The sequence below is a fragment of the Homarus americanus genome, unplaced genomic scaffold, assembly GCF_018991925.1.
Source record: "Homarus americanus isolate GMGI-L3 unplaced genomic scaffold, GMGI_Hamer_2.0 scaffold25013, whole genome shotgun sequence".
Taxonomy (NCBI): domain Eukaryota; kingdom Metazoa; phylum Arthropoda; class Malacostraca; order Decapoda; family Nephropidae; genus Homarus; species Homarus americanus.
In genome coordinates this window covers 4066558-4084806 of record NW_024722158.1, presented here as the reverse complement: position 1 = coordinate 4084806, position 18249 = coordinate 4066558, and the positions used below count along the sequence as shown (strand labels likewise).

Sequence of the window (18249 nt, the reverse complement as noted above, 5' to 3'; positions counted from 1 at the left end):
CACAGTGTTATCTCATTGTTCATTGTTTATCATTATTGTTCACATTGTTCACTCGTTATTGATCACATTGTTCACTCGTTATTGTTTACTTTGTCATTATTATTGTTCATATTGGTCTCGGTATTGTTCATATTATTCTCACCGTTGTTCACTCGTTATTGTTCACGTACTGTGCTATTTACGGTACTGTCTTACTGTACACATCGACACTTTCTGTACACATATTTTGTTTACATATGTATTGTATTCTCTCTTCATTCTCTTTTATTTCTCTTCTTTTTCTCTAGTTCTCTCACTTCTCCGTATTTCTCTTGATTCTCTCACTTCTCTCTATTTCTCTCACTTCTCTCTATTTCTCTCCTCTCTACTTCTCTTCATCTCTCAGTTATCTCCATTTCTCTCTCATCTTTATAATGGTGTACTGTACTGCATGATTTAGTACAATTACAGGAGCTTGAGTACATGTTCATTAGCTTTAGTACATGTTCATTAGCTTAAGTACATGTTCATTAGCTTTAGTACATGTTCATTAGCTTTAGTACTTGTTCATTAGCTGAGTACTTGTTCATTCACTTGGGTTTTCGGTTAAGTCTAGAATATTTGGTTTTATTTTAGCTGTTGGTTTAGTGTTTTAGCTGTGGATGGTTTATTTTAGCTGTTGGTGTAGTGTTTTAGCTCTGGTTGGTTTATTTTAGCTGTTGGTGTAGTGTTTTAGCTGTGGTTGGTTTAAGCTGTTGGTTTATATTATGTCTTGTTCTCTCACTAACACACTGCTGGTTTTCTCTCAGTGTCTTGTTCTCTCACCACCTCCTCGTTGTTCTCCTCACACCTGGGGGGAGAGAAGAAACAATGTATTTTAATTATTTGTATGTCATGTAATCTCACCTGAATATATTAACTCAGGTCTATTGAGACTTGACCTGACCTGTCCTGACCTGTCCTCCTGACCCGATTTAATTTATCTTAACCTAACAACGTAACCCATCCTAACTTAACCTAACCCCGCGTGGCCCCTCATTTCGCCAACACCACCCACAATAGGCTTCCTCCTCCTCCTCGTCTACATACAGAGGTAGTTAAGGAGGCGCCACAATCAGCCAGGCGTCGGTGTTCGTTCTGTTTATTGGCTGAGGAATAGTCAAGAAGCTGCTCGCTGATTGGTCGGGACTCTAGATCCTCCTTGTTGATTGGTGGAGATCCTCTTCGTTGATTGGTCAAGGTGCTTCGTGCTGATTGTCATGTCGCTGCTCATTTGTTGAAGATGCTTCTCGCTGATTGGGTTAACATGTTTGAACATTAATTGCTCAAAATACGTGATCACTGATTGGTCAAGGCGTTGCTCACTGATGAAGGATTCTGTCCGTTGATTGGTTAAAGCGCAAGACATGACTTTCGTTACGTTAGCCATTCATGAAGACGTACAGACAAGCACGCAGGCAGGCACAGATAGAAAGACAGGCAAGCAGAGAGACAGACAGGCAAGCAGACAGACAGAGAGACAATATGGGTCACGGGGGTAAAAAGTGAGTGTTGAACTTTGTGTTGGTGAGGGAGGTAGGGAGGGGAGGGGGGGGAGTTGTGGAAGGGACGAGGGTTGAGTGAAGGGGTGGGTGTGGAAGGGAAGGGAGAGAAGGGGTGGGATGAGGAGGGGAGAGAATAGGTTAGGTTAGGTTGGGTGAGGCGCCTCCAGCTGTGCCCAGTATTAAATTTCGGCAAGAAAATATATTGTTGTCTGGTTGAAAATACTTGAACGTTTGGCAGAGGAATTCCCGGTAGTACATAATTATTTACCTTCCCGGGGAGAGTTTGGTCTCTTGTTTATGTCCGTGTTCGGGGAGAGTGGTGGCTCAGGGAGTGAGAGAGGCGGGATCAGAGTGTGAGAGAAGAGAGAGAGAGAGAGGTAGAGAGTAGGAGCTTAGTGAGTGAGAGAGAATTAGAGACAAAGAAGTTCATAGATGGAGAGGAGAGAGGCTTAAAAGAGTGAGAAACAGACACAGACACTCAAGAACAGTATGGTGTTAACATGAAGCTATATAACATTATATATATACACGACACCACCGCTCAGGTAACACCGTCTGGCCGTCTTGTCTCAATAATTTTTGGGGGGTTACCTGAACATCCTCCGCTATTTCATCTTAATATTAACCATCCTAATGCCAACTTAACCTAACGTACCCTAACTTAACCTACCCAAACGCTATCCTAACCTAGCTTATCCTAACCTAATCTAACTTACCCTAATCTAACCTAATTTATCCTAACCTAACCTAATATATTTTACCCTACCCTACCACACCCTAACCTAACCTAACCCTGAATTTATTTATATAGATATAAGTTTCTCTAATGTTATATATAAGTATATTTGGACTAATTAATTTATAAATACATTTATTTAATTATACATACAGTATGTACATTGGGTTTGTAATTAATTTACCTATACATATTTCCCTGATTAAAAACTAATTGCCCGAAAGGTCAAATTGATCCCCACAAATTACTGTTGTTTTCTCGGGTGATTAAACTTTCCAAACACTGACATCATTAACAAAAATAAAGTTTAATTACCTCATTTGGCAACCTGTGATTGCTACCTGTCCCACTAATGATCACTAATCACGAACAATACAACAGGTATGTGCAGTGGTAATGTACGTACACACGCACATGTATACACGGATATATACACATACGTACACATTAATACCCTCCTTCTACAGCCTCCAATACTGTATCCAAAACACATACACTCTCTCTCTCTCTCTCTCTCTCTCTCTCTCTCTCTCTCTCTCTCTCTGTGTGTGTGTGTGAGGAACAGGTGTTGGTACTCTAGTCTTTCCCTGAGTTTTCCCTCGTCTCGTTAATTTTCCCCAACTGACAATTACCTGTTCTTTCCCCATCTCACCTGTACTTCCCCCAATTCACCTATACTTTACCCAATTCACCTGTACTTTCCCCATCTCACCTGTACTTTCCCCATCTCACCTGTACTTTCCCCAACTCGGCCACATGTATTTTCCCCCAGCTCTGAGACACACACATCAACACACTAACTTTCACCAAGAGAAAGTGGCCGCTACATTTTGTTGGCTTTCACACCGTTGGACACTTGAGGCTTATCTGCAGAAAGTTGGTCAGTGTAGCTGTGGCTTCCTCACACACACACACACACACACACACACACACTATTTTTTGTCGTGTCGTTCTGGGAGGGGACGTGTGGTTGCATATATGTCCGTCCACGCGTCTGTCCATCAGTGTATTATTATTGGTAGTAAAAGTAGTAGCAGTATTAGTAGTAGTAAAAGTATTATTATTAGTAGTTGTAGTAGTAGCAGTAGTAGTTGTTGTTATTGTTATCATGACAGTGTTTACCGTCTCCTACACTACACAGTTCTCTCCTCTCACAACTTTCCTCACCATAAGTTTACTGAGTTTCGTTTCTTCCTCACCAGAGTGTCTTAAAACTCTCTCAAAGTTTACCTCCCAAAGTATTTTTATTTTTCCTTTGATAAACTTTGACCCCGGGTATTTTTTTTGTCTTTTACAAACTTCATTCATTTGCCGTTAAATTATCCTGATATTTCGTTAGATTCTCATATTTTACGTTAAAATTTTCTAATCTCACGTTAAATTCCCCCATCTCACGTTAAACTCTGTACTCAGAATTATAACATATTAATTTGTGTGGTAACTGGTGGTTAAGTGAACGTATTTCTCTAAGTTGATTATTACCCTGTAGTGGTTCTGGCGACTAAGGCTAGCACTGAGTTCATGAGGACACGGGTTCGACACACACACACACACACTCTCTCTCTATCTATCTATCAACCACCCCTCTATCTATCTTTCAATCTCTCTCTCTCTCTCTCTCTCTCTCTCTCTCTCTCTCTCTCTCTCACCTGCAAGATTCATAAGGTAAAGTGGCAGGTGAGAATTATGAAGAACCTCTCAGTATAAATAGATAGGGGGAGAAAGTGCCTGCTGGAGCCATCATGAGGGGCGCCACGAAGCAGGGGATATATGTGAAGATGCATGGAAGAGATAGAAATATTAAGACAAACCAAACGAGGAAGAGTAGAAGAAGAAAGAAACAAAACAGATAACATGATTAAGACGTGTAAAGGAATGGCAGGAATAAATGGAGGAATTAGTAAATGCGACACATACAAGATTGATGGACAGAGCAACTGAGAAATACAGAGGGAAGAGGCGGGAAGGAAGAGGGGCCAGAGAAAGGGCCAATAAACGTGGAGAAGAGGAGAATAACGGTGTGTGTGTGTGTGTAAGCTCAATTAATTTATTCCACGACCTTTATAAAGTACGAAGTTAATCTTGTTATTTTCTTTTCTTTTATTCCGCGTACAGTGTTTAGCATAATGTGGATTTGATGGCTTCATGTGAGAGAGAGAGAGAGAGAGAGAGAGAGAGAGAGAGAGAGAGGCTAGTCCACTGTGGTAACGTTATCGATATTCTCACTGCTTTTGACAGCCCCATTGTGAGGGACTATACTGCTGGTGCTGCTGGCCCTGTGTCTTGTTCACGTGTTGACAGTCTGGTGTTGTTCACGTGTTGACAGTCTGGTGTTGTTCACGTGTTGACAGTCTGGTGTTGCTCACGTGTGGTTCAGGTGTTGTTTACTTCTTGTTCAGGTGTTTCTGCACCCCCCTCCCCCTCCCGCTGTCATCTGGTGGTGTTATTCAGATCCTGACGGCCAGGTAATATACAGGTGTTGTCAGAAGTAATTGTATCTACACCAGTTTCTCTTTGCTAGGTGTGTCTGTCTGTTTGTGTCTTAGATCGATATAAACTGCACGATGGGCATCACACACACACACACACACACACACACACACACACACTTATTAAATATATAACTTCAAAATATCAACAAAAACATCACACAACAAGTCAAAAGATAAACACAAACAAACACATTAGAGTGGTAAACAGAGGAGCGGATAACAACAAACAAACAGAGAAGTAATCAGTGCTAAAAACATAATCGGTTTACAGTCTGCTAAATTAATTCATTTGTGATCCATGACAATCAGTCAATTACTATAGCCGCGTTATCTGTCAACATAATCACGTGAGTCAACACTAATGGCCAATGTTAATGTGTGCGTGTGTCAGCTGTGGTGTATGTTGGCTACCACTACTACTACTACTACTACTACTACTACTACTACTACTACTACTAATCACTGTGGGGTGGACTCGTGGCTTCCTATGGTTTAAGATACATAGTTGTTTAACACATAGGATTAGTACATAACTCTAGGACACACAGCTTTAGATCACGTAAGTCAAGGATACGTGGCTCCAGGACACATGAATATTATAGGATACGTGGATGAGGACTCCTACAAGGGGATGAAGGAGAGCACTTTAATTACCTGAGCTCTTAATTAAATCACCATCAAAGGATCTCAGAGCAGACATCAGTGTGGTCACCGGCACAAAATGGCCAATATTACAATGTGTTCACTGACGACATGATGGAGGGGGGAGTGGGTGGTGAGTGGGAGGGTGGGTGGTGAGTGGGAGGGGGGAGTGGGTGGTGAGTGGGAGGGTGGGTGGTGAGTGGGAGGGTGGGGTGGTGAGTGGGAGGGTGGGTGGTGAGTGGGAGGGTGGGGTGGTGAGTGGGAGGGTGGGTGGTGAGTGGAGGGAGAGAGGGTACAGATGAAGGGGGGTGAGAGTGAGTGAGAGAGACAAAGGTGTAGCAAGAGGTGAAGTGAGATAGAGCGAGAGGGGAGAGAGTGAGAGACAGATGTTCGGTAATACATAATGAGAAAAGATAGAGCAATTAACTGGTGTGTGTGTGTGTGTGTAAGTTTACGGTCCAAAACATCCACGTTTCACTATCTAGATAATTGTGTTCGTTCGTGTAGTTAATAAAAATATTAATATTTATTACATTCTTATTTCTTCATTTTATTATTATTATTATTACAAACATCATTCATAAACTACACCACTGGACTTGGAAGATTCGAACCCGTGTTACTCAAAGTGGTTCGAATCCTACAAGAGATTCACTCACGATTAATTGTTGACTGTTATTTATACCAAGAAAAACATTTATCCAGTCATGTATCCCACTCTAATTGGTTTAAATTAACTGGTTAATTTAGCTGAAGTAACTGGATTGATGTGCGTTAGAACGATGATGTTTTAAGACTGATTGATGCTTCTTTTGTGTGTTTGTTTGTGTGTAAGTTGATGTGTTGTTGTTATTATGTGTTTGAATGTTTGGTAGAGATTGGGTCGTGTGTTGGTCTCTCTCTCTCTCTCTCTCTCTCTCTCACAGTATTTCCTCCTGCTGTCACTGCCAAGCTCCTTAACTTTATATTCGGCGCCTGGCAACTGTCATGTCGAATTTGTCATTAAAAAAGAAAGGAGAGGGAAAAGATAAAAGGTGAAGAGAGAGAGAGAGAGAGAGAGAGAGAGAGAGAGAGAGAGAGAGAGAGTAAAAAGAATGGGAGAGAGTGAGTTAATGTTAGTAAAAAATGAGAGAAGTGAAAGGCTAAATTTAGAGGGAAAGAGGTGAGTGTACTGTCAGGTGGGTAGTATCAGGAGGGCACTGTCAGGAAGGATAGTGTCAGGAGGGCACTGTCACAGGCAGGGACAAATTAGTGAACCATTTTCATCAATTCATCATTGTCAATTTCCTATTTTGAATACTGAAAAGTCTTCATTATGTATGTAAATATAATCTATTTATATAAACAGTTCGAGCAAAAATGTGTATATTTTGAGTGATTTGGTGTGTGTGTGTGTGTGTGTGTGTGTGTGTGTGTGTGTGTGTGTGTGTGTGTGTGTGTGTTTATATGTATATACTTATGTATGTATGTGTGGGGAACAAACAAACACCAACAACCACAAGACTTCTCTATCACTAAATTTACAAGATGGCGTCACAACCACACAGAGACTATACCCGTAGCTTAACACTTGTGTATGTCTGTCTGTTTACACCTTTAGATGATGAGCCTTGTCTGGGGGCGGTTCAAACAGACTGACTCACAGAATCTCATACCATCAACAAAACAAGCGATGAGAAATATTCATACTCTCGTGAGACACACCACCATGAACCTGTCTCAGAGATAAAGGTCAGAGAAGGAGGTCACGGGAGGTCAGGGAATGTCACAGAGGTCAAGTGTATGTGTGCATGTTATTGTTTTTGCTCTCTCTCTCTCTCTCTCTCTCTCTCTCTCTCTCTCTCTCTCTCTCTCTCTCTCTCTCTCTCTCTCTCTCTCTCCAATGTACAATAGTTATATTTGTTTACATTAATTATTCTTGTTTATTATGGTGTATATTGTAGTTTTGTATTTGTAGTCCTTTATTGTAGTTGTGTATTGTTGCAGTATATCACGATGGTGTCATTCACTTTATACAAAAAATGTGTTCTATTTTTTGTGTCGGTTTTGTCGTTGTTGTGGAGATTAAATATATCTTTTTTGTATCGTGTGTGTGTGTGTGTGTGTGTGTGTGTGTGTGTGTGTGTGTGTGTGCTCAAAAGGTTTTTTAATTTCAATATTGACTTTTGTGGCCGATTAGATTTTTACTTTGTGTGTGTGTATGTATGTATGTATGTATGTATGTATGTATGTATTTATTTATGTATATGACTATGTACGTATGTGTATGTATGTGTATTTACTGTACACAGCTTTACCCAAATGGTCATGACACACACACACACACACAGACACAGGAGCTATTTCTGTATTTTTAAGCCCCCCCTCGACCACTGAGCTACTTAGTAAAATGAAAAAAAAACCTGAAAATTCGTCCCGGCAATTTAGGTTTATTCAGAAGCCGGCGTTTACATGTGACTTTTTTTAAGGATTTTTTTAATTATTGGAAGTATTTTATTTTTATTTTTATATATTTTTTTACACTTACAGGAAGATTTTGTTTTAAGGGATAGGATTTTTGTCTTTTTTTTACGTGTAGGAGGGTTGAAGGGAGGGAAGGAAGGGAGGGGTGAAGGGATGGGAGGGATGGCGAAGGGAAGGGAGGGAGGGGTGAAGGGACCATGGAAAGGTGAGAGGGTCTTTTCCTTTCCTCAGTCTATCTGTCAATATCTCCCTTCTCGTCTTTTTTTCTCCCTCACTCCCCCCCTCCCCCTTCTCTCTCTCACTCTTACCCTCCTCTCTCACATCTCTCTTCTCTCTCTCCGTCGGTTTCTCTCACTCCCCCCCCCCTTCTTTCTCACATGCACACCACTCTCTCTCTCTCCTCCCTCACACTTTATCTCTCTCCTTGACCACTTTTCAGTAAATATATGCAGGTTCCTCCTCCTCCACACCACACGGTCACCTCCTCCAGGAGTGACTCACCTTCGGCAGGAGATACGAATTTGGGGCCGTCTGTTCCTGAGTCTCTGTCCGGGGTATTGGGAAAAATAGTCGTGATATACATATACATATATACATGCAGTTACGTACATACATACATACAGACAGAGATATAAACAAGCACACACACACACACACACACACACACACACGGGGACATATCCAGTAACACGACCTATTGTATTTTTTACTCAATTTCGTTTGCGGTTAAAAGAGTGACAGTAGAGAGATTGAGTATTCGTACGCCGCCGTTATTTTTGGTATTGGGGGAATATTTACTCGATGTATAAAGCGAATATTCCAAGCTAAACAGAATATTCGGTGTTTTAACCTTGGAATATCGAGCATCTTCAGGTGTAAATATTCTCTTGATTAATATTACCTTCAGGTGTTCTCCATCCCACAGGTGTTATGATTAATGGGAAAGGTAATTGTGGTACCTGTAACTATATGGATGATGAAGGTAATTGGTGTAACTAATTATTCAGGTAATGAAGGTAATTGATGTAACTAATTATTCAGGTAATGAAGGTAATTGTGGTAAGTATAACTATTTACGCAGGTGATAAAGGTAACTATAACTGAACATACGGGTTAAGGGCGAGAGTATATTTATAGTTTATGCTACACCAATACTGACGGAACTATATATAAAAAAGTTAGTAATCTTCCGCCATGCAAATAACGTGGAGGTGAATTTCATGGTATCCTTGACGTAATATTGTGCTCCGTTGTCCAGGTCCTCTTGAAAATATGTCTCTTGGGGGGAGGGGGGTAGGGGAAGGGAGCGTGGGAAGGGGGGGATGGGAGGTGGCTAGGGGAAGGGAGAAGGGGAGAGAGAGGGGGTAGCAGCAGGGGGGCCAAGGGAAGGGAGAGGGGAGCAGGAGGGGGAGGAGAGGGGGTAGCAGCAGGAGGGGGGCCAGGTAAAGAAAGGAGGGGAGGGGAGGTGGAGGGTGCCAGCTAGGCTCTGGGCTGGAGGGTTCGTCTGTGATTTTCTTGAATAAATATTTTGGTTATGAGGTTTCCGAGGGTTTCTTATACATAGGGTTATTGAGAGTCGCGGAGGCTGTCAGGAGGAGGAGGTAGGAGGAAGGGGGGAGTTAGGTTAGGTTAGAGGGAGGATCTGTGTCCTCTTGGGTGGATGGTGTGGGTACTGGGTGGCTGGAGGGATGGATAGGGATGATGTAGGTGGTAGGAGGGGATTACAAGAGGATTAGAAGGGATTTATTTTCTCCCCAAATCGCTATCGGGGACATATAGATATATCTCATCAGCAATATTTTCCCATCTCACTGTACCACCGTAGGAGTGAGGGAGCCTTCCAAACCTCCTCCATCCCATTTAATGCCTCGACGAGCTATTTATTCCCCAACGAGCAATTTAGTCCCTAAAAGAGTCATTTATTTCCCAAAACTGTTTACTCCCAAGAAGCTATTTAGTCCCCAATGAGCTATTTAATACCTAAACGAGGTATTTATTTTTCAAAGAGCTATTTTCCTCCGACGAGCAATTTATTCCCAGCCTTAAAATTTATTCATCGTGAACGTTAATATATCTAATTTATCGTCATTATCACGTTATCAATATATGTAATTAATCTTCAGTATAATTCATCTTCATTAGCCGCCCTTAGTTCAGGTAAAATAGAAACATCAGTGATATTAAATACATATACTGTATGATTAAATCTCTACCTTGACTCACCTTACCTGTGTTGATTAATGCTTGATGTGGTGGTGGTGGTGGTAGTTGTTTATAGGTGTGGTGGTGGTGACTCTCTCTCTCTCTCTCTCTCTCTCTCTCTCTCATATATTTGTGAACAACACCCTCAGCTTCTCGGCATATAGTAATTGATTCACTCTGATTGGCTGCAGTTTTGTGACGTCATAGGCAATCAGTGCCCTAAACTGTTAGTAACGTTACAGAGACACAGCCAATCACAGCCCTAAACCGTTAGTGAGGTAATATAGGCACAGCCAATCACAGCCACAAACTGTTATTGGCAGCAGTTTAGTGACGTAATATAGAGACACAGCCAATCACAGCCACAAACTGTTATTGGCAGCAGTTTAGTGACGACACAGCCAGTTTCAGCCAATAGCCTCTGAGTTGGTTGATGGTCGCCGCCCTCCTGGGTTTAATAGGAAAATTTTAGTGGCCATTCACGGGGATAGCTACTACCTTGGTGGGGTGTGGTAGAGGTGTGGTGTGGTGGAGAGGTGTGGTGTGGAGACATGGTGTGGTGTTGAGATATGGTGTAGTGTGGTGGGGAGGTAGAAGTGTGATGATAGTGTAGTATAGCTGTGGGTTTTTATTTACCTACAGTGAAGATAACAAGCAAACAGCAAACGTGATTATCCCCATGGTGGTCTGGACCCCGTCAACCACCTCTCTTAAACGACGAAGGATATCAACAAACTGTTTCTAATATTATGTTAATCGGGCCAATGTCAAGGGCAGGGATGTATTTGGTTGACCCCATTACGAGAGGACAAAGATTAGGGGGTTCGTTTGTTTAGTAGTCATTGTGTAGTTTATTGTTTTATGAGAGTCCCCGCTGTTCTACTCTTCCGTTTTCTAAGAGGAGAAACTGTGGGAAAACATGAGAATCAGTCAGTTGTTTGATTTTAACTCTCTCTCTCTCTCTCTCTCTCTCTCTCTCTCTCTCTCAGAAGGCTAGGTAGGATAGCAGCTTGGTATGGTTTGCCGAAGGATAGATGCCATAGGATAGTCAATACTGGAGGTGTACTGGTGGGTTAGGATGTCGTAATGGTCAAGGATAGGCTGGGTAGGGTTTTTGAGAAGGATAGGTAGGGATAGAGCCAACAGAGGCGTGGACAGTTACCAGGGTGATCCACGCAGGGGGGGTTGACTGATGGCTTCAATAACTCTCAATGTACGGTCACTTGTCGTCCCCCTCTCTCTGACGGACTACGACCACTGAAGGACGACCACGGAGGTACCAACACACACACACACACACACACACACCTGTGGATGGGGTTTTCTCCAATTAACGTTACCTACAATGACGTCACGCCTCATTAACATATGCAGGTTACTGGCGTTAAACATAAATAAATTCTTTTAGATAAATAAATAAAAATCTTAAATGTCGTAATGAAAAAGTAATTATGTACAGTGTTTCGCTGTCCTAATAATTCATTAATGTCTGTTTGTAGGTTATTATATTGCCCGCCAGAGGGAAGTCTAGCATGTATAGAGCTGCTGATGCGCCTACCTGTGGTGAAGTGGACTTGATTTTAATTAAACTGAGTCTGATAAAAAAAATCCTCTTCAGTTAACGAGTAATGAGTTGGTCATGTATAGTGCTGCCGACGCAACTTGGATATGCGAATTACTGGGGCATTCATATATGAGATATATTAATATAACCGGGATATATTCGGGAAATATATTAGTCAGCGTTAATATAATGATGGAGCGGATGACCTTTGCCGGAATTTATTTATGAATATATGAACTTCGTGTTTAATACCTGTATGAAACGCGTTTACATCACATCTCGCTTGAGTTATAGTGCAGCCTAACCAGTCAGTTACAGGTACAGCCCGACCAATCATCATAAAATCACCATTATGGAAACATATTCAAAATGACACGTTTATTCGTTATTAAATAAATTTAATTTAACATTATGATAAATACATTACCTCGGCCATGTTGTGTTTAGGTAGGCCAACACCTGCCTTACCTGACCTAACTGATAGATGTTTATTGCAGGTGTTTAGGTAAGTTAACATAAAATCAGGTGATATTAACTGAACAAATACGTGATATTAGGTGAGAGTAAACACGTCACACATCCTGCCGATTTGAGTGGCAGGATTTTCTGCTTATTGGTGATCTGAGTGACGGGGTCTACAATCATTGGAGTTCTTGAGTGGCAGTTCTGAGTGCGTGAGGTGGTTGTTAAGTTGGACACACACACACACACACACACACACACACACACAGCAGTGTGTCGGTCCCTATCACTTAACATACACAGACAGGTATCAACTCCCTGCTATAAAATGGTACTGTTTTGTGCTGTAAAATACTGTTGTTATGCGCTGTAAAGTATTGGTGTACTGGGCTGTAAACTACTGCTTTAATAGGCTGTAAACTACTGCTGTAATAGGCTGTAAACTACTGCTGTAATAGGCTGTAAACTACTGCTGTAATAGGCTGTAAACTACTGCTGTAATAGGCTGTAAACTACTGCTGTAATAGGCTGTAAACTACTGCTGTAATAGGCTGTAAACTACTGCTGTAATAGGCTGTAAACTACTTCTGTAATAGCCTGTAAACTACTGCTGTAATAGCCTGTAAACTACTGCTGTAATAGGCTGTAAACTACTGCTGTAATAGGCTGTAAACTACTGCTGTAATAGGCTGTAAAAACCGCTGTAATACGAGTCAGTTCACCTGTCTTACCTGGGGAGAAGTTCACCTTTATACAGACCTGACCTGACTCCAGCACATTTATCAAGAGTCCTCGCATTTGTGTATCATTAATAGCCACTCACTTTATCTTCCTTCACCTCCCTCCTCTTCCTCTCTTTATCCTCTTCTTCTTTTCCTTCTATTCCTCTCCTTCCTTTCTCCTTCTCCTCTACTCCTCTTTTATGCCTCCTCTTATGAACATTTTCTCTTCCTTCTTCCTCTTCCTCCTCCAGGCATTAATATCATCACTGGCCACAGTCTCAACCACTCTCCTCTTCCTAATCCTTTCCTATTTTTCCCATTTTCCGTAATTCGCCTCTCTCTCTCTCTCTCTCTCTCTCTCTCTCTCTCTCTCTCTCTCTCTCAACACTAATCCATCTTTCAGTATTTCCCTCCACTAGTTCCCTCCATCACCCCTCCCATCACCCCTCCCATCATCCTAGTCAATGGCGGACACAAAGTGATTATAACTACAACTTGCAACTTATAACAAGTCTCTCCCTTGACCCCTGACCCTTGGGGAGTGGGGGGAGTGAGGGGGGAGGGGAAGTGAAGGAGAAGGGGGGAAGGAAGAAGTAGGGGAGTGAGGAGAGGGGGAGGGGAGGAAGAAGTAGAGGAGAAAGATGCATGTGATGAGAGACATAGCTTGAGACACATTGAGGTGATACCCATTGTGAGAGACATAGGGTAAGATGTACACAAAATGGGAGACACGGGGTGAGAGACGTCATCTGCCCTCGTGAGATTAAAGCAGTCATTTCTCATTACGGGGCACTATGGTGTTAATGAAGGGGCCTAACAGCGTGCGTGAGAGATAGAGGGAGTGAGAGAGTGAGTGAGAGATAGAGAGAGGGAGTGAGAGATAGAGAGAGGGAGTGAGAGATAGGAAGAGGGAGTGAGAGATAGGAAGAGATAAAGGGAGTGAGAAAAAGAGAGGGAGATTGAGATAGGAAGGGAGATAGAGAGGGAGTGAGAGATAGGGTAATAGAAATGGAAGGAGGTGGAATTAGAGAGTGAAATAGATAAGAGATAGGAAGGAAGAGATAGAGAAGGAGTGAAGGTCGGGTGAACTGTATGTGTGATCTTAAACTGTACTCGTGATGGTCTGGCCTTATGGGAGAGGCGATTGACGGGGAGAAGTGAGAGAGACGGGAGAGATGAGAGTCAACAGATGGAAGGGGGCGGGGGTTGTGTGTTGAAAGGGAAGAGGAGAGAAACAGGAGGTGGAAGAGGAAGATCAAGAGTCAACAAACAGAGAGAGAGAACACATGGAAGGGTAGGGAGATGGAAGAGGAGGTGGGACAATCAGCTAATGGAAAGGGGAAGAGATTGATGAGAAAGAAAGAAGGAATCTGGGAATAAGGAATCTCTCTCTCTCTCTCTCTCTCTCATAACACAGACAATAGCCAGTAATATATTGAACTACTATCGCTAAATGACTTCACTCTATTGTAATGAAACTTTTGCAACACGTATTAATTATTTACCTTTTGTAATTCCCAACATAAATGGCCGCAGTATTTTCTTTCCAACACAATTTAACCATTTTATGACAGCGTTATTAAAGGCATTACAGTACATGTCCGTGTTATGTTGTTCAGTAAATAACGTTGAAGGGGATTATTTGTTTGTTCAACTTTTGTTCATCTGTTCCTGGGTGAAATGTGGCCTTGTTCAGGTGGTGTTATGTAGCTTGTTCATATGTTCACTAAATAACGCTATGAAGAGTTTTATTTGTTCAGTTGTGTTTTTTAATTGTTTGTTAATTTGTTCAGGTAAACACACACACACACACACACACACACACACACACACACACACACACACTACATAATACATATATTCCTTATCAGAGCAGGTTGGTTACGTCTGTCTGTCTGTCTGTCTGTCTGTGTGTATCTGCTTTTGTGTGTCCGCCAGGCTGTCTGTCTACCAGTTCGAATATGTTTGTGTCGGTTTCTATCCGTCTGTGAGTCTGTCTATCTGTTTCTGTCTTTGTCTCTGTCTGTCTTTCAGTCTGTATCTTATATGTAAACTCAGGTACATTATTAACACTAGGGTGACCTAGGAGTGCCCCGGGTGGCCTAGGAGTGCCCCGGGTGGCCTAGGAGTGCCCCAGGTGACCTAGGAGTGCCCCGGGTGACCTAGGAGTGCCCCGGGTGGCCTAGGAGTGCCCCAGGTGACCTAGGAGTGCCCCGGGTGGCCTAGGAGTGCCCCAGGTGACCTAGGAGTGCCCCGGGTGACCTAGGAAGGTGCCCCAGGTGGCCTAGGAGTGCCCAGGTGGAGGTGCCCCCTGAGGTGCCCAGGTGACCTAGTGCCCGGGTGGCCTAGGAGTGCCCCGGGTGACTTAGGAGTGCCCCGGGTGACCTAGGAGTGCCCCCGGGTGACCTAGGGTGCCCAGGTGGCCTAGGAGTGCCCAGGTGACCTAGGGAGTGCCCGGGTGACCTAGGAGTGCCCAGGTGGCCTAGGAGTGCCCAGGTGACCTAGGAGTGCCCCGGGTGACCTAGGAGGGTGCCCAGGTGGCCCCTAGGAGTGCCCAGGTGACCTAGGAAGTGCCCGGGTGAAGTGACCTAGGAGTGCCCTGGGGTGACCTAGGAGTGCCCGGGTGACCTAGGAGCCCTGGTGACCTAGGAGGTGCCCAGGTGACCTAGGAGTGCCCCGGGTGACCTAGGAGTGCCCCGGGTGGCCTAGGAGTGCCCCGGGTGACCTAGGAGTGCCCCGGGTGACCTAGGAGTGCCCCGGGTGACCTAGGAGTGCCCCGGGTGACCTAGGAGTGCCCCTTAGGAGAGGATGTGAACGTTGTAGTCATTAATTAATATAAGTAAGTTTTTTTAAGAATTTTTTGTCAAGATTTATTTGTTTCCAGTTAATTAATTATACATGTATATTTTATTATAGTTAAATATACAGGTATACTGTATGTTTTAAATGAAAGCTTTTAACTATGACAGTACTTGATGGTGATTATATTAAGTGGTATAACAGTACTATACTCTCGCAGGATTAACTATAATCTGGGAGCTTAAAATTGATTGTTGGAATCCCGTGAATTATATTTTTTAGCTGAACCAATCACAGGGCCTCTCAATCGATCTTTTCCAATCACAATACCCTCTCAGCCAATTTTATCCAATCACAAGACCCCTTATAAAAGCTCGACCTCTAAACCAATCACAGGACCCAATATAAAACCTCTGAACCAATCTCCACCAATCACAGGGCCTCTCTCCCTCCCCTGACCTCTTCATCATAACCCTTGATCGATGTCAATAAGCCTCTGGGGGGAGACTCTTAATAATTGGTCAAGTTATGAAGACATTGGCGGGGGGGGGTGGGGGTGTTTGTATGTAGGTGTAAACAATATGAGGGGAGGGAGTGAGTGTAAACAATATGGTCGCCACAAAGGTCAAGAACATGACCTTGATCAATAATAGACTTCGAGCAAGAACAACAACAACATCCTTAGAGTTACAACAGAACATTTTCTCAACCTAACCTAACCAAACCTAACCTAACCAGAACGTTTAAATTCAACGCCTCCAAACGTTCGCTAGTTGCAACATTATAAAGGAAACGTGAAAGTAGACACATCCATAAACTTTGCAACATGATTTAAATTTCTGCAACATGATGTAAACTTATGCAACATTATGTGTGTGTATCTGAAATGATGAAATAACCAGTTTATTTTAATAATCTTCATACTAAATCATACACATGTATGCTCGGTGTATATAACCATGAAACAGTATATTAAGTCGACACAGCACTACTGTACACTACAGGGATAACTTACTTACTGCGGCACCAATTTAGGAAACTCTGAGGCGATATGAGAGTCAGAGCTTAAAGTTATCCCCTGTACTAATTCACCCACCTCACCTTAACCGTTATACCTGTGTCTATAACCATTATCCCCTTAATTCACCCACCTCACCTTAACCATTATCCCCTTAATTCACCCACCTCACCTTAACCGTTATCCCCTTAATTCACCCACCTCACCTTAACCGTTATCCCCTTAATTCACCCACCTTACCTTAACCGTTATCCCCTTAATTCACCCACCTCACCTTAACCGTTATCCCCTTAATTCACCCACCTCACCTTAACCGTTATCCCCTTAATTCACCCACCTCACCTTAACCGTTATCCCCTTAATTCACCTCACCTTCGTTATAACCCCCTTAATTCACCCACCTCACCTTAACCGTTATCCCCTTAATTCACCCAATTAACCGCCTCACCTTAACCGTTATCCCTTAATTCACCCATTCACCCAACCTTAACCGTTATCCCTTAATTCACCCACCTCACCTTAACCGTTATCCCCTTAATTCACCCACCTCACCTTAACCGTTATCCCCTTAATTCACCCACCTCACCTTAACCGTTATCCCCTTAATTCACCCACCTCACCTTAACCGTTATCCCCTTAATTCACCCACCTCACCTTAACCATTATCCCCTTAATTCACCCACCTCACCTTTACTATTGTGTGTGTGTGTGTGTAAATCTATTGGGTGGGTTAAGTGAGTGGAAATAATGAGTCTCCTGATCTGACGGTGGATGTTTGTCGTGACTGAGGGTGTTTTGTATTCTGTTCAGGTGTGGTTTAAATCAGCCAACTCACCAATGATTCGCCACTTTGGTTTTTACAGGTGAATATTAATCCAGGTATTTCTTATAGATGTTTAATGAATTTCTTACATACACAACACAATTAGATACAAAACCTTTCACTTACGAGTTATTCCACTAAATGTCTTCTTGGTTATCTTAATTCCTAACTTGCTTCCATGTTTATCTCACATCCAGAGGGGGGCGGGGGGTGAGAGGATGGCACCACCAGCACACACAACACGTCGTGGGGGGGAGGAGGCACAAGTGTCAGGCCTCACTACCAAGAGCACTGCCGAGGGAGCACACCTGCACACGTCCGTCGCCGGCGAGGGCTACACGGATACTGACGAGTGGCTTGGCTACCCTACACACTGCCTCCTTCCATCCAGCCATCTTCCCTTCCTCCTTCCTTTCTTCTTTCCTTCTCCCTCCTTCCTTATCCTGCCATCCTGTTACTTCCCTCCCTCCTTCCTTTCTCCTGTCCACTACCCTCCTTCCTTCCTTCCCTCACGATTCTACCATCTTATCTACCTCTCTCTCCTTAACCTGCCATCCTGCCCACCTCCTTCCTTCCTACCCAACACTTTTTCCTTCTCCCCTCCTTCTACCTGTTCTTCCTTCCTTTGTATCCTTCTCCTCAGTTCCTCGTACGTCCTTCTTCCCTCCATATCCCTCTCTTCCTCCTTTTCCCTCCCCACCTACCTACCCACGTCCCTCTCTCTCTCTTACCCTCAGCCATCTCCTCCCCTTTCCCCTCTCTACCTCACACCTCTCCCCTTCCCTCTCCCCCCCCCCTCATTG

At 43.2% G+C, this 18249-nt stretch overlaps 1 long non-coding RNA gene across 1 annotated transcript; it reads right to left on the bottom strand.

Moving 5' to 3' along the window:
* Positions 1–29: 29 nt before the first annotated feature.
* Positions 30–17787, bottom strand: LOC121862111. The gene is made up of 2 exons (XR_006088169.1): positions 17573–17787; positions 30–829 (listed from the first exon to the last, which is right to left on the bottom strand). It is a non-coding gene; the product is annotated as an uncharacterized LOC121862111 (long non-coding RNA).
* Between the last annotated feature and the right edge of the window lie 462 nt (positions 17788–18249).